The 23,686-nt window shown below is 38.8% G+C and overlaps 1 protein-coding gene across 2 annotated transcripts in view; it reads right to left on the reverse strand.

Moving 5' to 3' along the window:
• The window catches only part of SERPINI1 (serpin family I member 1), a 99,495-nt gene that overhangs the window by 74,820 nt on the left and 989 nt on the right, over positions 1 to 23,686 (reverse strand). The window lies entirely within an intron of this gene.

A 23,686-nucleotide genomic window follows, 5' to 3' on the forward strand; every position in this document is an offset into this window, starting at 1 on the left:
AACCACCATTCCCTCATGTGAGAGCGTGGGTTTAATTACTGACTCCTCTCTTGAATTTTGTCTCCCATGAACAGCTGGGCATCTTTCATTATTCTGCCTTCTAGGGTGTAACTTTTATCTCTGTTATCAAGACATGTGAATGTGTGAGTGTGTATATTATAAGGATATATATGTGTGTGTCTATACATATACATACATATATACGGATGGACACACACACACACACACATATATGTGAATGAATGAATATGAGATATACAGAGGAAGTTTTCCATCTTCTCCCTAATCAGTTCAAAACCCTGTAATCTATATCTGTAAGGCTCCAGCCCAAAAGAAAAAAAAAATCAGTTCTCAATGGGTGAACTCCCGGCCTGGCCTGAAACTTATTATTCCTCTATTTTAACCCATGACCAAGAAATCCAAACCCCATCCTCAGATTCCACTCTCTATTCATCTGAAACCTTTGCTTTTTAGGGGTAGAAGTGATGTAAACACCACATGTGCGTCTTATGTATGTCTGCTTTCTTGCTGAAGACTTCATAACCTTTAGCAGTGATTTCTAGACTCCCTCTAGTAGCAGCACCTGCACCCACAGAAATCAGCAGAGGTGAGGAGGTCAGGCTATGCTCATACTGCTCTTACTGGCTTAACTCTTCTCTACAAGTCTAGTTCTCCTCTCACCCTTCTCTGTGAACCTCTGTGATTCATCTCTTTGGGGTAACTTGTTGGCCATACTGGTCTGTCTGCTAAGGTAGAGCCTTGCTCTAAATAAGGGAAGGCTGAGAAGGCTGTAGTGCTAGCTGAGGCTATGAACTGGCATATTTAGCCAAGGGAAGCTGAACAAAAGTTAGTCTTAGCCCTGAGGCTGAGATTTAAGTCTTTTCTTTGAACTGTCAGTGTCTGGGACTGACTTGCAGTCTATGGAACGGGACAACCACCTAATTTAGAAATAGAATTTATTTGCAGCCCCTATTTTTCACCCCAGTGGGGATCTGGAGCTGTGTCTCCAACTCATTTCAGCATTCTCTGTCAAAGAAATCCCACAAGACCTATGAGGGAGCTGGGCTAACAAGTCTACTCCCAAGACCTGTTTGGATGGTCATGCTTAAATGACCATGAACCACCACATTCTGTTGCCTTTATTTGGTTTATCTCTCAAGAATGAAAACCAAACCAAACAAAAAGCACTAGCTTCCTGTGCTAAGTAGGAGGGGCAGTGTAGCATGGGAAGACATACGTTCAGGGCTGCCTCTGACACAGTGGTTGTATAACCACAAACAGGGTACTTAACCCTTAAGTTGTCTTAAGCGACTCTCTAAAATGAAGTTATAGAGGCACTGATGGTCAGCACTGGTGGAAGGAATTTCCACCCTGGAAGATGCATATATTCAGAAAAGTGCATATCTGGGCTGAATTAATGCCACCCTCCTCTGCCGCCCCCCCAAAAGATTCTGACTACTGTTAAATCTCATTGTTATCCTATATTTTTTTCTGTTTTAATTATTCATATCCCAATGGCATCATTTTCTATTTTTTTCCAAAGTAAATATGCCACAAAGAGGTGGCACCTTTAAGGAAAGACTGGCTTAGATCAGTGTGTCAAATTCAAATAGAACCCAGGCAAACAACTTGACATAAGGATTTCTGTGAGTCACATATCAACTTAGAAAACCACATATTAACATTATCCATGATTTACTGTTCTATTTATTTTGTTAAATATTTCCCAATTATATTCTCTTCTGGTTTGGGTAGTACTCAGGAGTGTTGGCTGGGCACTGTGTTAGGTTCCTTTGGCCTAGATGACCTCTAAGCTTCTCATTCATTTTAGATGCCTTGACATTAGTTTTTCTGACAGTAAAATCAACAGCCTAAAAATGTCATTCACAGTCTATCTGTCTGAAATCCCTGTTGATCATCCTCAGTCTTACTCACTGTTAAGTCTATATCATCAGCAGGATAAGCATATGTATTTCACACATCTCAAAGTTTCCATCTGGCTCTGGCAAATTTATCCATTACTGATTCTTCCCTACTGGAATTGTTTGGAGAAGATGTTTTAAAAATTCATATAATTTAACTTCAGAATGAAAAGATGAGATATTTTGAGCCTCTCTTAGGACAAATCAACACTGACATATGCCCTTGATAAGCTGTGAGACTTTTGAGGAGTCACTTCTACTTTCTGGGCTTGAATTTTCTGATCTATAAAACGAGGTTAGACAAAATACCTCTAAAATCCTTTTTAGCTCCAACACATTGAGTTCTAGGAACTTTTATTGAGATAAAGTTGTATTTAAACCATTTTTGTCAGATAAAACCTGAAATTCACTAGGTAGTTTACACTGGAAAGAACTACCATGAATCCCTTTTTTGGAAAAAAACAAAACAAAACAAAACAGAGATGAAAAACTTGGCATTATTATACGATGCATTTTACCAGGAAGAATTTTTCCAATCTTAAGCTCATTTAAAGCAGGCAAACCTGCTCTTGTAACCATCCTTTTGTAAAATTTTATTTTAAGAAATGGGTTCAACTCCTTGTTTATACCATCTATATGTGACCTGGTATAAATCACTTAATCTGTCTTGGCTTATTGCCTCCTGAATCATATGCAAAGGGGTAGGAAACCTGCAGACTTAAACCTCATGCATTCTGCAATCCAGCGACACTGGTCTCCTCCTTGAAGCAGAAATTTTCACTGACTGTCCTCCATACCTGGAATGCTCTCCTCATCTCTATCTTCTGGCTTCTTTCTAGTCTCAGCTAAAATCGGTAAGAAATCCTTCCAGTCCGTCTTTAACATTACTGCCCTTGTTCTGTCTAGTATTTCCAGTTTATCTTCTATATGGCTGGTTTGACCGGAGTTGTTTGCCTCTGGTCTCATCCCGTCAGCTCCTTGAGGACAGAACTCTTCTTTGCCCTTCTTTGCCTCCTCAGCCCTTAACAATGCCCAACATATATGGTAAGCACTTAAAAAATGCGTTTTGACTGGATTTGACAATCTCTCCTTCACCAGTGGCTTCCTCTTATCTGGCCACAGCCATGTTCAGGTCTTCCTAATCTTATTTCAAAAATAAAAAGTCCTTCCTCTGACCTTTGTACACCATTCCACTACTGATCTTTCTCACATTCCACTGAGTGCTAAATTCTTGAGAAAGCTGTCTAGACTCAAAGCCTCACTTTTTAGTCCTTTACAAATGGGCTCTTGCACCTGCCATTCTAACAAGACAGGTTCAAGGTCACCAAACAGAATGACCTTCTTTCAGTTAATCATCCATGATTCACATCTTATATCACCCAATCAGGAAGCTTTCATTATGTGCCTCCTACTGGCCAGGCTGTGTGGGGGTTGGGGACACAAAAAGAAGGAGGACACAGCCCCAAGCTCTGAGGAGCTCACAGTTTGAAGCATCTGAAACTGAAGCTAAGGAACAAGGAACCTTCAGGAGGTAAGGGTAGTCAGAGACACGGTTGTCCTATGTTCTCCTTCTAATTCTGAAATCAGCTGCACTGGTGCTTTCTATTCAGGAGGATTCCTTAATATGTGACATTGTCCAGTGTCTTCAACTGCTCAAGGCCACATGTGGCTCTCTAGGTCCTCGAGTGTGGCCCTTTTGAGGACCTAGAAGGCCACACCTGTGGCTTCAACTTCTGATCTGACTTTTCCTGCTTGCAGTATTACTATTTGCCCAGCTCCCGATTTTTAATTTTGTTATTTTTGTCTGCTCTCATAAATATATATGTATATGTATATATGTGTGTATGTGTACATACACACACATACATATATGTGAAATTTATCAGGGAGGGTTGACTACCTCTCAAATATCTTTCACATCTGGGGAGCAGAAGCAGGAGAACACAGTACACAACAACAGCCACACTGTGCGATGACCAACTTTGAAAGAACTGGCTCTTCTCAGCAATGCAGTGATCTAAGGCAAAAAAGACTCATGATGGAAAATGCTGTCCACATGCAGAGAAAGAACTTTGGAGTTTGAATGCAGATTGAAGCATATTAATTTCTTTTTTTTTTTGTAGTTTAGATTTTTCTTTCTCGTGGTTTTTCCCTTCTGTTCTGATTCTTCTTGCCCAACATGACTAATATGGTCATTATTTCTCTGATGCCATGGTCTTCTTTGGCAGTGAAGGACAAAAACACCACGTGGTCATCGTACAAGTACAGCCTATATCAGATTGCTTGCTGCCTTGGGGAAGGAGGGGGCGAAATTTGGAATTCAAAATCTTAAAAAAGTGAATGTTGAAAACTATAAATAAATAATTTTTTAAAAATCTCTCTCACATCTATCTCTTCTCCCTGCTTTCACGATACCCATACAATTGTAGGCCCTAATCACCAGTTTCGTGGACTATTACAACAATAGTGACATGAGCTGGCATTCGGAGGACACTTTAAGGTGGGTAAAGCACTTTAGAAAAATGACCTTGTTTGATCCTCAAGACAACTCTATAAGGTAACTGCTATTATTACCCTCATTTTACAGAAAAAGAAACTGAGGCTGCAAGAGTTTAGGTGATTTGCTCAGGGTCACACAACCAATACATATCTGAGGTAGGATTTGAACTCAGACCTTCCTGGGATGGAGTTCAGAATTCCATCCATTTCATCAGCTAGCTGCAATGAGCTCTCTCCAGGTCCTTTGACCTCCATTCTCTATTTTCTTCTCCTCCTGCCCCCAATCCATCTTTCATAGCACTACAAGAACTCTCTTACTTTCCAATCTGGCTCAAAAATCTTCAGTGACTCCTCAAGTAAATGTCAATATCCTCAGCCTGGCATTCGAGGCCTTACCAACTCTACTACCACCTTACCCTTTTTAACCTCAACTTTCATTCGTTCCTTCTCGCATACCCAGCTCTAGTCAAAATGGTGTTCTTTCTACCCCTGAAATCCCACACCTTGGCACTTTTGTTCAGATATTGATTAAGGTTGTGTTTTCTTTCTCCCCGTCCTTGCTATTAAATCATAACCATTCTTTAACATCCATCTTGCATGCCACCTCTCAAGCCTCCCCTGGTCACTGTGTTAGTAGGTAATGACTCTGTGCTTTCAATGCCCACATGACACTTTGTACGATAAACACCTAATGCACGTATTAAATATTGTGCACTACCACCCATGGCTATAAAATGGGAATGACAAGAAAAAGTACCAAGAGGGTAGAGGTGGGCATGAATTCCATCTCTCTTATTTACTACTAGGGCAATTCACAATATCTCTGAACCTCATTTTCCTCATCCATCAAAAATGAATGCTGGATTAGTTGATCTTTAAGGTCCATTCCAGATGTCACAGAAACATATATACCATTGGTTAGTTCTCTACTGAGGAATCCAGGGACAGATTGGGGTAGGGAGAATCCATCAACTTGGAAAAATTGCTGATTTTCACTAACCTCTAACTGAAATTTATCATTTCTGTCACTCACAACACTATACGGAGAAGGGGTCCATGGGCTTCGAGCAAGCTTCCAAAGGAGTCCATGAGAGAGAGAGGGCTGAGAACCTCTCCTTAGAGCTGTAAACTCCTTGCTTCCTTGCCTCCAGAGCCTCAATTCTTCATTACATTAAATGAAACATGATTTACCTTTTTCTTGTTGATTTGGGGACACAAACATGAAGTACTGGATTAATCCACCCTGCCCGAGTTGCTTACTGCTTATATGACATTGGTCCAGTCCCATTACCTTTCTGGCCCCATTTCTCCATCTGGAAAATGAGGAGTGCAGAGTAGATCAGGGGGTCTTTACTTTCAGTGGGTCATGGACCCCCTCTGATGGCCTATGGACCTCTTTTCAGAATTATTTTTTTAAATGCATAAAGTAAAATGCATGCATTTTAGGATCACAAAGAAAAACTATTCCATTGAAATACAGTTATTAATTTTTTTTTAAGTTCACAGAGCCCAGGTTAAGAGCCCTGGGACCAAATGATCTTCAAAGTCCCTTCCTATGATTACATGAGGAGAGATGCCCTCGGTGGCTAATGTAGCTAACTATGTACATGATAGCATCATATGCCCCTAAATTCAATGAGCTCTCTGCTTCTTGAGTTCCTATTTCCCTTTCTTCAGGGTTTTTCTTCCCTTGCCCCCACCTCCCAAGACTACCCCTAGCTTACGCAGTGTCCATTTTTGTTACTATTGTCTGTATGTGCACAAACAGCATTCTCTCACCCATCTTCTCGTTTGCTTTGGGCTTGAAAATTCAAAAACTTGATTTAGTAGAAATAGTTATATAAAGAAAGAACAAAGAGGATTCTACGTAAAAGTTAGAGACTGGCACTGGAGAAGCCTACAAAGACGTGATGGCATTTACTTGGGATGCTCATTTTTACTTATTTTCAGGTTTTTAGATAGATGAGAAGGTAACTAAATATTTAATCTGTATGTGTATGTGCACAATAATATGCATGTACATCTATACTTCTCTCAAGTGGGGACTTGGAAATAGATCCTTTCTAGTCCCAGATCTAAACACACACACACACACACACACACACACACACACACACACACACACACACACACACACACACACACACACACACACACACACCACACGCTCTTTGTGAGTCCTAAAAGGAAATAGATAGATAAAAAAATATTACTATAAACACAAGCCTGTGCAAGGTTCAACCGCAAATATGTCTCATGGCTAGGTATCGTCCACTGAATGCTACACAGAGCTCACATTAAAAATAATAACTAATAATATTTGTCAGCTGCAGAAATGAATGATGACAACAGTTCCATAGTGTGCATAAAGACATCAATTATTACAGGTTGTCTGGTAGGTTAATGATTCTCAGTGATGGATTATTCCTGCAGGATGGGCAGCTGAATATTCTCCTTCTACTCTGGGGTAAAATGTATAACACGTCTCAATTAATTATGCCTTATGCAAGTTCAAAAGCAGGCATCAGATTTAAATACTAAAATAAGACAACATGGTGATAGGGAAGGTCATGGGCTACAAGGTCCAGGACAGAAACAAAACTATTGAGAAATAAGAAAATGAGGCCTGCTCTCTTTGGTTTAGTTTTTAAATTCTTTGTTGGCTCCAGGGACCGCAAAAGAAGAGGAACAGTCTGGTCCAAATAATGTGTTAAAGTAGCCAAAGATTATCCTTTTAAAAAATACATGAGGGGAATTAAATTTGGATGGATGAATTCACCCAACACATGAAAAACGGATTCACGGGGCACCTATCTGCATTCAGCTGTTTTCATAGTTTCGCATTTAAAAATTATACAATTATTCGCAGTTTTCAGGGCATAATATATCATATTCAAATTTTATGAAGATTATTCTTTTCAAAAAACCATAAATTCCTATTAGAGAAAAGTCTCTTTTTAGCATTGTTTCTGGAAAAAATCAAACCTCAAAGGACAAAGGCAGTTTTCCTCCTTCCAAAGCTCCAACAGCATCACTGTTCCCTCTTACATATTATCTCTGACACGTGCAACGTCAGGAAAAGAGGGTATTAATTTACAGAGGATAAGAACAAGTTGTGAAGCATATTGTTTGCAAAGTAGCAGGGTTGGTAAATTAAGGTTTTTTAGTTTAATTTTTAAAATATATACGCGGAATCTCCATATTCCTAGCTACACAGTCAACCATACTGAAAACATCAATAGGGCAGGGAACAATTCTTTCACATTGCTGTATCCCTCCAGAGACAAGCACCATAATTTCAACATGGCAAGCACTAAAGAAACAATTCATTTCTTTTTATGAATGAGCTTGAAATAAAAATAGAAGTTTAAACACAGCAGAAATCTGAGAAAATATCCTCTATATACCTGATGCTTCCAGTGTACATCTCATCAATCATTTACTAAGTAATAAATTGCTACATACATTTTTATCAAATAATAATAACCTTTCTACCTTTTTTCTACCTCCTCTTCCTATCTTAGATCTGCAGTTTTCTAACTTCTTGGTCTCAGGATTCTGTCACACTCTTAAAAGCTAAGGACTCCCCAAAAAGTTTCTGTTTACTTGCATTTTGCCTAATGATACCTACTGTATTGGAAATGAAAACATCTTAGAATACCATTTTGATCCCCAGAACCCATTCTGAGAACCACCATTCTAGATTACAGGAAAAAGAAAGTGTAGGCTAGAACAGTAAAAAAAAAAAAAAAAAGGGAGAAGGGAAAGAAAGCAGACAATATTCAGGTTATCAGCCATGGGCTCTTTTTTATAAAGAAAAATAGAGGGTTTAACAGAAGACTGAGTAGTATGGACTAGGAAATGGGCCAGATTTGAAGCAAGAAGATCTGGGTTCATATTCTGACTATCACGTTCTGTGTCAAATCACTTGACTTTTTTTTGACATCAGCTTCCCCATCTTTCAGAAGAAAGAAGGGACAGAAAGAATGGGAAGGGCTTATGAAAGGACCCCCAATGTTCCTTCCTAAGCCAAATCCATGACTGTAAGGTGGAACAAAATGTTAAATCCAAATGCTCCATTCTGCTCATATAGTAGTTACGGTCATTCTTGGGTTGGTCACTTTCTAGGAGGGTAATTCTTTCTAACAGTCGTTACTACGTAAGCCACAAATTTTCAGACTGATACCGACTTAAGAGAAATATAGCTTGTATCTTCCCTACAAGTTTCACTGAATACATCAATGATGTTATTAAAAACACACACATAAAGAGAAGAAATCATTCTCTCAAGTTATTGAAATTTTGTGATCCTTGAAGCTAAGGCTATATTTAGGAAGGTCAGAATGTGCCCCTTGCTAATCCATTCTTAGAATAATGGGCTTTTAAAAGCATATTGTATTAAATAAATTTGTGTTGACCTCTTTTGTTTTCATATCACCTATATTTTGTAAAATGTCACTACCTCCCTATCCCCTTCCCTGTGTCTAACAAAGAACAAAAAAAAAAAAAAAAAAAAAAAAAAAGAAAAAATAGTTCAGCAAAATTAACCAAAATGTTGAAAAAGTTTGACATCATCCGTAGCTTTTATGCCCACAGGCCCCTTCAGAGAACACAGCATATGATTTTTAACTTGGCTTATCATCCAGTATTATGGATCATCTTCATTTATGAAAAACAAAGAGCTGGAAGGGGGTGGGAGGGGAGACAGAACTGAAAAAAATAATGATGATGATGACGATACTTATACTGTGCTTACTATGGGCCAATGATCTCATTGGATTCTTGCAACAGCCCATGGTGCTAAAACAGTCTCTAAATTCCCTCCCAGATCTGAAAAAGCAATAAGGAGCTTTAATGCTCCAAAATAAAGAGAAGCTGTGGCTTTGAAGATCCTTGCGGGAAATTCCAACTTCAACTTGAACTCATTTTTATCTCCAAGGCAGAGCCCTCCAGAGTGGAAAGTGGGATGGATTTAGAGTCAGGAGGGCCTGGGCTAACACCTGTGTGAACCTGGACAAGTTATTTAACCTTAGGACCTCAGACAACTACCCAAGACTTCTTGACAAGACAGCCTGCTTGAGATCTGCACATTTTTGCAGCGGCAGTTAACCAAGCAGAGGGGGCCACTTTTTTGGGGGGTATGTATGTGAAGTATTTGTATTAAAAGGGCTCAACATATCAAATGAAATTTCTTCTGCTTTCAAAAAAACAGCAGTAGATATTAACAATAAATATTGATTAAGCCCCTAACATGCACTGAGAACTGACACCAGTGGTACAAAGGTCATTCAAGGCCGTCTCTGCCTTCAAAGACCTTGAAGTCTAGTACACCATTAAAATGAATATTGATTTGCTTTTTAAAATATTTTATTTTTAATTTATGGGTTAATTAGTGACTTATTAATTAAATAATAACGAATAATCATTATTATTAAATTATTAATAATTAATGATTCTTGGTTTTAGAGCTAGAAGGAATCTTAAGCATCATCTAGTCTAATCCCTTCCTTTTACAGATGAGCAAACTGAAGTCTAGAGGGGTTAAGGTCAAGGTCATCACATAGTTATGAAGAACCAAAGTCATAATTGAAACCTAAGGCCTCAGTTTAAACTAGCACTTTTCCTTATATATTAGGCTATATAAGAAAAGGAAATTAAATGTTGAAAATAGTAAAGTGGTAGAGGAGATCAGGAAGTGGAGTGGGGAGGAAGAAACTGATAAAGTAGCATCTTTTGTGGTATGGCAAAGGAAGTAAAAGCATAAATATAGAAATTTGAAGACACTGAAAATGAAACTTATTTTCCCCCTTTCCCCTTGAGAAACACTGATGTGTTTACTGCACTGAACAGATGCATAAAAAGGAAGCTTCTGAGAACAGGGTATGGATTATGGGACTGTGGCTTCAAACAAGGGAATGACATGTTCCTGGCCAAGGATGGAGCACACCCAACAGACTGATAAGTATCTACCTAGTTTGTTCCAAATCCAATTAAAAGGGCCTTAAAGTGAAAGAAATATAGACAGAAAGGCAATGCATATGTATGTATATATGTATACGTGTGTGTATATGTTTATACACACACACGTATACATATACATATATATATACATATATATATATTTATATCCACCTAGATAGCACAGTTACACAATATAGGAAGAATAAGAGTTGAGATATTAGAAACACACAGGAAGCAAAATCCAATAAAGGAGCCAATAGTAAAATCCATGACTTCAAATGTCAAATTTAGGCAGCAAGCAAGATAATTTAGAGGTCCAAATTTAAGATGGCTAATTTGACCACGTAAGTAATATAAAAGGATGAGAAGTATGACTGAAATATGGTGGCACAGTGGGTGGATCATGACTTGGGGGTGGGAGATGGAACATGATGAGTGCATTAGGATAAAGTCAATGGAGGGAGAAAAACTTGTTTTCATCAGAGAATACGATAAACTTTATGGTATAAATATCTATTATAGTCTAATGCTTTCTAGCATAAAGCAGCGAGATGGAGAGAGGAATGTTACAACCATGGTACAGAAGCATGATACAAGAGTCCTCAGGGACTTCCATTATCCAGACATTTGCTGGAGATCTCTACTTCTCTCTGTGTGTCTGTCTCTTTCTCTCAAAGCAGAAAACGGAAGACCATTGCTCAGATGTTATAGCGAGAGAAATGGTCGTCTGTTTTCTGCTTTGAGAGACAGACAGACAGACACAGAGAAATAGAGAGGCATAATCTGTTATTTAACCTGGATTGGGGGAGAACAGATTTTTGAACTATTTCATACTAAGTCAGTCCAGGAGGGATGAGGGAAACTGAAGACATAGACAAAAAAAAAAAATCCCAACGTGAAAGCAAAACAGTCATTATGTAAGAGACTGATGTGGATCTGAGAATCCAGGAATCAACTCAGATTTCTAAAATGTATGTACAGGAATGGGAAGCAAGAAAAAAAGGTTGACTACAAAAGTAGGGCACAGCACTCTAGGAATGGTGTTGGGGCCGCTAAGCTTGAGGATGAGCTGAGGCTGCCAACAGAGGGCTGGGAATGGGAGGAGGACTGAGGCCCCCGAACATTGCCCATGGGCAAGGGGTGGTAAAACCCGTCAAGAGAGAAGGCAGGGATGCTAATGGGTTATTTTGCTTCCATTTTGTCTGCCAAGGAAAATGGCCTCTGAGCTAGAAAGAATGGGACCAAAATGACAAATAAAATTGATAACTCAAGATAAGTGATAGCATAAGTTATCTGCCTAGTGGATCCTGATGAATTCAAATGTCTCAGCCCAGACAAGCTACATCTTTGACTCCTAAAAAAAATAACCCGCAGATATAATTGCTGAGTCACAGTTGATAGTATTTGAAAACCTGTGGAGACTGGGAGAGGTATTACCAGAGCGGAGAAAAGAAATGTCCTGTTTGGGTATTTTTTTTTTGTTGGGGTAGGGGGGAATAGGGTGTACCAATTATTAGATCCTGGCAAAACTACAGAACTTGAAAGATATGGTAAGGAAACATTAAAACAGGAGGTACACTTAGGGTAATGTAAGTAATGCCAAAAATAATCTTATTTCCTTTCTAACAGGATTATTAAAGGGTTACATAGCTTATGAAGAGTTCAGCCAAAGAATGGATAAAGATTTCATGATAATCTTGTGAGAAATATGGAGAGATGTGGGCTAGGAAATATTTTAATTGTATAGACTTGGATATTTTTCAATTGCTGAATTAAAAAAATAGACATTAATGGTTCAATCTCAACTTGGAACGTCTTTAGTTGACTGGCTCAAGGATCTGTAATTGGCCCTGTGCTAAATGTTTTTAATCAATGACTTGGATAAACACATAGACGGCACGCTCATCAAATCTGCAGATGCTGGAGAGGATACAAAAAACTGGAGAGGAGGCCTAGTACAGTGAATGACAGTCAGGAGTCAAAAATATCAACAGACTACAAAAGCGGACTGAATCAAAAAGGATGAAATGAAAGAGGAATGGGCACGAAGTCTTATACTTGGGTTCAAAACATCCCAACTTAAGCATAAGCAGGGGGAGGTTTAATTAGATAGCAGTTTATATATGAAAGAGGGCTGGGGTTTTGGTGACCTGAAAGTTCACTGAGTCAACAGTATGGTAAAACCACCACAAAAAAAAAAAAAAAAGTGATCAGCTTCATTTAGAGACACAAAGCTTCCAGGAATAAGAAACTTTATGATCAGAACCTCTGGGTACCATCATCTGGAAAATGTTGATAAGTTGGAGAATATTCAGAGAAAAAAGCAACCAGAATGGTAAAAGGCCTCAGTTTATATCAAAGGATCATTCAAAAGAACTGGGGGGATTTAGAATAAGAAGAGACTCAGGGGAACATGAGAGCTGTCAAGTGTCTGAACAGGCAATAGGTTCTGTTGGGCTCCAAAAGGGAGAACAAGGATCACTGGGCATACACTACAAGGAGGCAAATTTGGGTGGATATCGGGGGGAAAAAAGAAAATCTTGGCAGCATTATGGACTGCCTTGAGATGTGCATGGTGTGTCTCTGAGCAAGGCCTAAATAACCATATGTTGGGAATGTTATAGGCATGATTCCTTTTAGATCTAGGTTGGACTGGTCGGTCACTGAGATTCCTTCCAACTCAGATTCTGTGAACAGAATGGACAGGTTAAAAGTATGTCATTGGTTTGGTGAATGAAAGTTTTATTTTCGTAACCTGAGAGTGGGAAAAAAATCCTTGGAGGAAACAAAAACGTGTATATAGCGGTGATGTTACTCATAACAGCAACTGCATCTAAAGCGCCAAGTGGATTTATGACTTCAGACATTATCCTCTCCATACCAGATGATAACTGATTAATATTTGTAAGCACTTTAGAAAACTGAAGCAGCTTTAATCTTGAAAATGCATGACAAAGATTCATTTCTTTATTGTTATACTATTCAATCATGTCCAACTGTTTTCTTGGCAGAGATTCTGGAGTGGTTGGCCATTTCTTTCTCCACCCCATTTTACAGATGAAGAAACTGAGGCAAAACACTTGTCCAGAGTCACATAGCTAGTAAGTATCTGAGGCCTGATTTGAACTTAGGTCTTCCTGACTGAAGGTCTGGTGTTCTATCCACTGTACCACCAAGTTGCCCCCCTTCATTACTTTAGTAACTTCAAACTGCTTTGTGAAATATATTGTGATTAAATGGTCCAAGAACAGACTTAATTCAAAGGGATGACCAAAATAAATAAATAAATATGTCTGGAGATTGAGATACACATTCCATCTCTTATGCTTACTAGCTAGATGGCCATGGGGCAGCATTTCACTTTCTTGATGCTCAATTTCCTTATCTGTGAAATAACATTACAACGTCTGACACATAGGAGGTACTATGTAAATGCTATCCTTATTATTAGCTAATACCTACATAGTGCTATAAGGTTTGCAAGTGCTTTACAGTATCTTAGCTAAAGGGGACAACACTTGTAGCCCCTACCTCCTAGGGATGGGGGGAGGAATCAAATGAGATCCAGTATTAAAGGTCTATGTAAACCTCAAAACACTCTATGCCCATCATCATCGTCATTAATAACAGCTAGCATTTACAGAGGGCTTTAAGATTTGCGAAAAGCTTTACATATATAACTTTAATCCTTGAAACAACCCTGTGATGTGTTATTGTTATCCCTTACTTACAGAAGAGAAGACAGAGGTTAAGGAACTTACCCAGGGTCACACAGCCAGTAAGTAAATGAGGTCGGATTCGAAATCTCCAAGTACAGCTCTCTCTCTGTCCACTATAGATACTATTGTCTCTTCAAATTTTAAATTTATTCTAATTGACACAACCTGATCTAAAATTTATATGACACTTTAAAGGTTTGCAAAGGTCTTGGCATGTTAATTTATTTGATCTTCACAAGCACCCTGGTAGGCAAGTGCTATTATTATCCACGTTATACAGGTGAGGAAAATAAGGATACAGCGGTTAAATGTCTTGCCTAAAGGCATTTATCTAGTAAGTGTCTCTGGTCTTCCTAGGCTAAATGCAATACTCTACCTACTGCCCCCACCTAACAAAATAACCGAACCCCTGCAGTTAACATCCAATATCAACAAGCTCTTTAGACTAATGACCTTAACCAAGAATGTAATTTTCCAGTATCAGAAATTAGTCTATCCCAAGAGGGATCAACGGGATCATTCCATGTATCACTGCAGATTTGCCAATGCATATGGAAGGTCCCTAAAACATGAAATTAGAGCTGAAGGATCTTGGAGATTATTTCTTCCAGTCTCTTCATTTGCTAAAGGAAAAACCAAGGGCAAAAGAGATCATATGATTGACCCAAGGCCATACACAGAAGAAGTGGCAGAATGAGGACTTAAACTCAGATCTTCCGACCCTTAGTTTCTCCATTCTACCATGCTAATGAAAGAGTCTGGTCTCCAGGAAGGGGAAAGAAAAAAAAAATGAAAAACTGTCCCAAACTCCCTTCAATGAAAGTTGTTCAACAAAGATAAAGCTCTGACCCAGGAATTCATGGCTATTGTGTGTGAATGGCTCTGGTTTTGTAAGATAGTATTTGGGAAATGCGATCCACTTAGGAAAATGAAATTATTAAGGCAAAGTAAATCACATCTGCCTTCATTTGACATCAAGGCAGGGTACAAGGCTCTTAATTTCAGAGCACTTTGTTTTCCCACAAGGAGTCTAAGAAGCCAGCTATAGAGATGAGTGTCCACTCCACTGGACCAGGAGGAACAGTCAAAGCAGTGGCTAGGGGTGGCAGAGCCATGCCTAGGATTACGTTGACTCTGCAGCTCTCATGCTCAATACAACTCCTTGCACATAGTAGGTGCATAGTAAATGATTATTGAATTAGTACAATATAAAAGAGGAGACATGTCAACAGCCTCTATACGTGCTCCAAGGCTTGCAAAGTGCTTTTTGTACGTTAACTCATTTGTTACTTCATTATGGAGTGAGTAAAAGCAAGGCAACCCTGATAAAATCCTAGTTTCAGAAACAGTGACCATTTCCATGGAAAAATACCGCCAACAAATCCCTGCCAAATTACAACTGAGATGGGAAACTTCCTGATATGTGGAGAAAGAACCTTGGATCCGGAGTCAAAGACCAGAGCTCCTATTGAAAGAAAGTGATCCTGAGGCTTTGGGACCTGGAAGAAAAAGACAAGAGCATGAGAACATTTCCTTCCTTTTCCTAGAGAGGTGGGGGGATGTTGCCTACAAAATAAGAACTTATCAGAGTAAAGGCTGGAAAGCTTAGCTACTTTTCCTTGTGACAAGGAAGAGTTTCTTTGTTGGTAGCAAAGAAGAGGTGGAATATATCTAGCAAAAAAACTAATTCAAAAATAAGAGACATGAATAACATTTTTAAGATCCAAGTGCAAATTCTGCTGGGTGACCGGCACAAAGTCAATGCCCTTTGCTGGGTCTCAGTATTTTCATTTGTAAAGGAAGGAGTCAGGAGAAAACCAGGCTTGGTTTTCCTGGTTCCCTGGGAAATATGGTGGATTTGAAGTCAGAGGAGCTGGCTTCATATTTGGCTCAGTAGCTTACTATCTGGTGTCATTCTGAGTGACAAGTCCCTTGACTTGTCTGCATTATGTGTAACAGGAAAGGGTTGGACCACATGGCTTTCCTTTTACCATGAAATCTCAGGTCTTCTTTCTAGATGATAGGCAAAGTCTCTTCCACCTCCAACTCAAACAACATTTATTGAGTGCCTACAGTATACATGGCACTATGCTAGGTGCTGGGGATACAAAGGCAAAAACACCAAAATTTCTGCCCTCAACAGGGTGAAAATGAAACAAGCATGCAGAATAATTAAAAGTGGAGAGTGAAAGAGACAAAGGAGAGAGTCACCAAAAAACACTCTAAAATCTAAGGGGAAAGATAATACTTTGTTGGCTGGGGTGGAGGGAGGGGGTATTCAAGGATTCTTCATAGAAGCTGACGTCCCCAGAGATGAACTTTAAAGGAGAAAAAGGATTCCTTCTGAATGTCAGAGAGAAGATTTGGAGTCAGGATGGGGGGCGGGGCGGAGGGTTGCAGCTGTGTCAATGCACAATGATGAGAGAGCCAGAGGGATATTTGGAAGATGGCTAGTTAGCTTTAAGTTGTCAGTGAAGAGGTACAATATGAAATAGTTAGAAAGCTGGAGCCATATCAAAGAGATTTTGAATAGCTAGGAAAAAGAGGTTGTATTTGATCCTATAGACAATAGGGAGTCACTGAATGTTATTCAGCAGAAGAGCAACACAGTCATGAAGCATTAGGAAGATTTTCTGGCATAATTTGGGGTGAAGAATGAGCTAAGGACAGTCTACTTAGAACGCCATTATATGAATCCAAACAAGAGATAATGAAGATTGGAACTAGGGTGTTGGCCACATGACTGAAGAGAATGGGCCAACCAAATAGAATGGTTGAAGAACTTGTGGTATATGACTGTGCTATAAGAAATGATGAGCTCGATCATTTTAGAAAAACATGGAAAGACGTGTAGTAAACAACAAGCAAAGTGAGCAAAACCAAGAGAACACTGTATACAGTAACAGCAATACTGTTTTAAGAATGACTTTGAGTAAATAAGTCATTTTTGACTATTATGAATAACCAAATTAACTCTAAAGGACATATGAAGAAAGATGCTATCTGCATCCAGAGAAAGAACTGAGAAGCAGATATATAGAATTAGACACACACACATACCTACTTGTGTCTAGTAGCGGGCATCTCTAGGGTCGGGAATGGGGGAGAAGAGAAATTTACTATTTTATATACATATATGTATACATACTTTATTGTATGTTTAAAAGAAATGTTAAGTTGTACATTAATAGATTTGCAGCTTCATGTGCAATCATCTTTCTAATTCTGTTACAGAATTGCTTGTTTTATTCCATAAATTAAAAACATATACAGAAAAAGAGAAGTAGACTATCACAACCGATGTAGAATTGGGTTCATTAAGTGGGGATCATGGCAGAGTAAGCCCAAGAGTGACTGTTTCCCACCCAGGTGATTAGCAAGATGGTGGCACCTCCAACAGTATATATCTACATGTGTACAAAGTCTTTGATTACATTTCTTTGCCATCCTCTTACAACATCTCCTTTACATCTTCCCTCCTAACTTATTCCCAGATTCCCTTTTCTCCAATCTTGTTCTTTTTGCAGTAAACCCTAACTCTAAATGCCTATGTCAAATATCTACTATAAGCCAGGCACTATTTGATCCTTACAGCAATCCTACAAGCTAGGGGCTGCTATTATCCCCAAATTACAGTTGAATAAACTGGGCAAATAATGGTAAGTGCCTGAAGCCAAATTTGAACTTTCATCCTCTAAGCTGCCTGGCTATTCATGGCAGTCAAAACAAAGCCTGTAGCAAACCTGAAACCCTATCTAACCTTGGTCTTATCCACCGAATTATTCTATTTACATTAGGCCCCTTTTGTACATCCTCATCATTGAGCACCTAGTTTTGCATATAGTAGGTGCTTAATAAAGGCTAGTAGGATGAGTGGATGCATAGGGCTACATTTAGATAAATAATAAAATAAAACTGGAGAATAAGATAAAAAGGTATCCTTCAGCAAGATGTGGGCAGTATCTTGGGTGAACAACATAAGCTCAGCCCTATTTACCACTGATTGGACATCAGAACCAAACTCAAATGGATCTTTATCAACATTTGTAAGCAAATTTGTCCTCAGCAGCAGGAACTAATGAATAGTTATCTGCAAAGAAACAAAAGAAAGGGGTAAGATATTTATTTTAGGTTATTTATCTCACTCAAAGAACCAGATTCTTTTAAATTAATTACAATTTGAAAGACACCCTTTTTAGCAGCAGTGATAAATAGAAGCAGTATCTGATTATTAATTCTCAAACAAAAATCAGTTATGCTTATTTTCTAAAAGATCAAAGAGAGAGGAAAAAGCAATCTTCTGCATTTGTTTAAACACTGCATCTGTTGTTCGTTTTATGGTGTGAAATCCATTTCTCTCTGCAAGGTTGGAATAACCTATGATTAATGCATATTTAAAAGAGAACAATATTTTAATGTCTTCAAGGGTCCATTATTAATCATACCTTTTGATAGGATACTCAAATGGATTTGTGATCTCATCAATTGGGGTTCTTTTTTCCAACAAAGTATTCAATCAATCAGGAAGCCTTTATTAAGTGCAACCACTGGCAGGCAATGGTCTAGGCAATGAGGATATAAAAGCAAAAATGAAATTGCCCCTACCCACAAAGAGTTTCCATCCACACTATCCATGTCTGCCTTCCCAGAAGTTCACTAAAGGAGGTCCATCCAACATGACATGTGCTTCCTGAATTCTCCCGACTTTTCAAGGACTCCACTGGAGTATGGCAGTTACCATGCTTCATTCTCATCACACAATGAGTCTGTCTCTGTGTTTGCATTCTTTGCATACTTTTACCTTTAGAAATTCCTTATTTGTAATGTGGTGCATAGCTCCACACCCTCCTTGCACCTTTCCATTGACTTTCAGGTGATGCACAATTTCATGTCTTTGGAGATTGTAGTGTTCCATGATTTCAAATGATACAACTACCAAACAGGATGCACATTTCCTTAAACAGCGGGTTAAAAAAGCACCTTTTCCGAGGGGTTCCAATAATAAGAGGATCATTAGCTGTTAGGCACTCAGAACTGTTAAGAGCAAACCTTCTTGGCTGAACTGACGGTAAACCAGCAGATTCAATCTTCCAATCACCCCCCCCACCCCACCCCAATAGAATCATATAGGATTTCATGAGCACCTCTGCAAGTGTCTTATTTTTCAATAAGTCCAGCAAATAATTATTGTTATTGGAAATCAAAGTTGCCCTCTTCTCCTCTATGGCAGTGGTCAACAACTGAAAGGCATGCTGCTGTGGGAAGATCTTGAAAATTTATGCCTTCCCCTCTACCTTGTCCAAAAGATTCCCCACTGGAGGATGGGGGTTGAAAAGGAGGGGGAAAGAGAGGATCCTTTTCTTCCTTAACTGAATTAGACAACATCTTGCTGTTACCATGCTGCCCTATTCTTCTTGGTGAAACACACTAATTTGCATAAATAATTTTAAAAAATATTCAAAGCAAAGCACATGCCTAATATGGCAGTGCTGAACTTGATTGATTCTTCAGGGAAGACCTGGGATCAAACCCCAAGTCTGCCTTAAATGGCAATTGTTCTTTTCTGGCCAAAAATTGACAGTGTTTCCCACACTGATTCTTCTACACGTTTTTCATGTACATAAACTAGGACAAATGTGAAGTGTAAAACCACACTGGTTAAGATAAGAATCTTATCTCCAAGGGACTTTTCTGCCCTGAAAGGCCACCAAGCCTTTCAACTAGGGGAGCCAAACATTCAGTAACTTACTGGCTGATCTCAAAGAATTGTATTTTGTCCATTCGCAAAACACTTCTCCACAACACACTTGTTGGTAAGACTTGTCCACTGTCAGACTAACAAGATAATCTTGTAGGCTGCTGCCACTGTTTATCAAAGGGACCTAGTAACTTAGCCAGACATCAGAACTCAAAATGGCTTGCTGGTCTTCTAACTCGAATCCGGTCTTCTCAATAAAAAGGTGCACATGAACTTTACTCGTAACAGTTCGATCCAGTACAACATGTATTTAGAGAGTTCTTTCTGAGTGTCTGGCTCCAACCACATACTTGAGAGAGAACTGGCTATCGTAAAACTCTAAACATCAAAATTTGGAGAAAATTTGAAGTTTTGAAAAAGAGAGCCTGATTCCCAAAAGAATCTGGTAAAAAAGGATTTTCTACCAAAAAAAAAAATTCCATCTTCTGCTTATTCTCTTTTGCTCCCTGATAAAAGTTCCAATTTTCTAGCTGCCCTTTCTCTCTTATGTGTCCCATAGTACATAGGCCTCCCACTTAGCAGTTAGGATCATCCTTTTTTAAGGCCCAAGAATGCAGTGATATGCAAAGAAAGGAGAAGTAAAAACCTAGATTTAAAGGAATATGAAAGAGGCAGAGACACTTTCATGACAGTTTTCAAAACCCTTCTGAATTCTATTCTTTGGAACAGGGTTTTCACTCATCAGTCTACATAAATAAAACTTTTGAAAATCAGTGACATGGGATGGTGGAAAGAACCTTGAGGTTGGAATGAGAGGGAGCTTGAATTCTGGTTCTGCTACTTAATGTATCATGTGGTATTAGGGAAATCGATTTGCCTGTCTGGGCCTCCTTTTCCTTATCTGAAAAATGAATGGTGGACTAGATGACTTCTAAGACTCCTTCCAACTCTAGATTTAGAATCCGATGAACTTCTAGATGTCATCTCTAAATTTCTAAAACCCCACTAACTGCACCCTCCAAAACGTTAATCAGACTAGCTGGGGTTAATGTCTCAATTTGCCCTCCCATCATCTCTTCCTTAAAATCTATTTTTTTTTTTAAGATGCAAACCATCACCACCTGCTTACCTTTGAGATGGAAAGTTTTCAATAATTCCCATCTGATTCCCACTGCAAGGCTTCCCAATCAAGTTAAATATTAAGCCAACTGAGTGACCCTGTGAATCAATAACTACCATCATTGTTTCCTTTCCCCACTACACATCTTATCCAGAGCACCCATTCATGTAGAAAAATAAAATTTATAATTTTTTTTGTTCCTTCTATATCCCATCAAGGCTCAGGTAACAGCAAGTTCTACTGTCTTAATGGGTACATACACATGTAACCTTTTCTTTCCTGCTTCAACAACCTGTGCCTGGGCAAAGGCTAATGATTTCATGTCAGCAATCTTCCCCTGAAAATGTCATTTTTGGAAAGTACCTCCCCCAGGGAAGGAGCCCTCAAGAAAATAACGATTATAAAGAAAGGACACAAAAATCATTTGTGAGGTACAGTAACAATAACTAAAAAAAAAGGTGTCAGGACTCCTTTCCACCTTGCGAGGAGTGGGTGGAGACCCTTCTCTTCAAACCTACCACATAAGGGGTAAGGGAGGAATAAGCTCTTGCCCAGTTTAATCTCAATCTTTTGTGATGAACGGATCAGACAACTTTCCTGTTGGAAAGATAAATCCAGCCTATGTATTTATTTTTGCTCAGTAAGGTTGGTATTCAGAATTTCAAATGGCAAAAAGGTAAAAAAAAAAAAAAAAAAGGAAATGCGGATTAACCATATTTTCTAGCTATAGAAATGGCAACTCTAAAGGCAATTTCTAAAAAACTCATTTGGCAAATGTTTATTTTTATTTCTTAGTTAGCCACAGATAAGTTCATTCTATGGCACTGAAGTCAAGAGAAAATAGGTTTGATTTTACCCCAGATAGTGATTTGCATAATATAATCAAACTTGCCCCTCCCCAATTCTTCACCATATATAATCAATAATGTATACATGTGGAATCTTTTGATGATCAGAGACTTAATTTCAACATCAATTTAATAGGAGTCAGGTCCAGGGAACCTTGAATGTAGCACCTTGGCAATCAGATTCAGTCATTCAACCCTAATTTCTATGGACATCATAAGGTTCTGTATTTCATTTATTTCTGTGTGCAATTCTGGCTGTGTGTTAGCTCAAAGGAGGTAGACTGGAAGGATGTATCAATGTGCCTGGGTCACAAAATACTCTGATTTTGTCCAATGATCCCAAGTCAAAATTTCCAACCAATAAATCAACAAGTAATTACGCCTCTACTATGTGCCAGGCACTGGGCCAGGTGCTGAAGATACAAGTACAAAGAAAAAGGCATGCATTAAGCCAGAATCTTTTACCAAGTAAGACTTCCCAGACCATTTCTTCCGCTTGGACAGAGAGATACAGGGGGAAAATAACACCAGTCAACATGAAGTAAAAGAATCAGGGTCACAGCCAGACACAGAGCCCAAGACACTAACTCAGAAAATATAATTCCACATACTGAAGAACTAGATAAAGCATAGAAATTCTGAGAAAATCTGAAGTTTTGAAAAGGAAAACCTAACTCCCAAAGGGATCCAAAAAAAGAATTTTCTCTATAAATCAGTTTTCATGTTGCTGTGGGCAGGAGAGTTTCCCACAAATAACACCAGTTTTTAAGCCTCACTCCACCCTTGTCCCAAATTCTGTCTCTCTCCACAGCAAAAGAAAAAAAAAGTATTTTCCTAGGAAGAAAGTCACACTCAGAACGTAGACAGAAGAATGCCTCACATGGTGCAGCATTCTGACTGAGTGTAGCAGCAGTATGGGTCAACTGCCACTGTTTCTTGTTCATAAAAAAGCTGGTCACGTCTGGCACTTACCTGATTGTCTCAGGGACAATGTGAACACAGATTTTTCTAACCCTTTTTTTTTTTTTTTTGGTGTTGTACACAGATAAGAGCTCCATGTTCATCCTTGATTCACGTGGGTTGTCAAACACTCATTAGCAATGAACTTCCCACTACCAAAGGAATGACTTCGAGACCATTTAATATTATGACCTGGCATTTAGAAAAATAGAAATAAAAAACAAGAGCCCAAGGAAGCCAGGAAAAATCGAGCAGAAAGTCAGCTGGAAACCAGCAAAGTGTGAGAACGGAAAATAAAATTGTAGTAAATGATTACTAAAGATTACATTTCAACATGAGTCAATTACCATTGCTACCCTATTCTGAAAATCATCTGGGTACCATAAGATGCCATCATGACAAACATGTTCTAGCACAAAGGGATGCTACAATATACTATTTTAATAAAAAATACGTAATCCATGACTTTTTTTGCTTTTAAAAACCTCACAAAGCAGGCAAATGGTCTGCACTTCTGTGAAAAAGATTTGACTGTTGTCTTAGGGTCACAAAAACTCACCCAGGTTTATAGTACCTTTCATCTCTACCTAGCATGAAAACAGCATCTTAAATTATTCAATTGCATTCAAAGTAAAGTCAGAACATTGCTTAAAAGTTTTAACATAATGAATAGCAACTGTCTCAGGTGACTATGACTTTTGTATCGCCATAGGTCCTTGTCTCACCACATCGACCCCTAAATAGACCACAAAACTTGTAATTCCTGCTTTTACAATGAAGCAAATCTGAGATGTACAAACATTCACCTGACTCATCCAATATCTATACGGAGGTGAGGTGCACCTGGGAAAGGCAAAGAACGGAGAGCACCGTATGTTGGATGGAAGGATATTAAGCAAGGTTTTTACTCCCATTTAAGAACCAGGCAAGAGGAAGCTCATCCTCCGTTCAGCCTCGAC

This window comes from Notamacropus eugenii, chromosome 6 (genome assembly GCF_028372415.1).
Source record: "Notamacropus eugenii isolate mMacEug1 chromosome 6, mMacEug1.pri_v2, whole genome shotgun sequence".
NCBI classification, from domain to species: Eukaryota; Metazoa; Chordata; class Mammalia; order Diprotodontia; family Macropodidae; genus Notamacropus; species Notamacropus eugenii.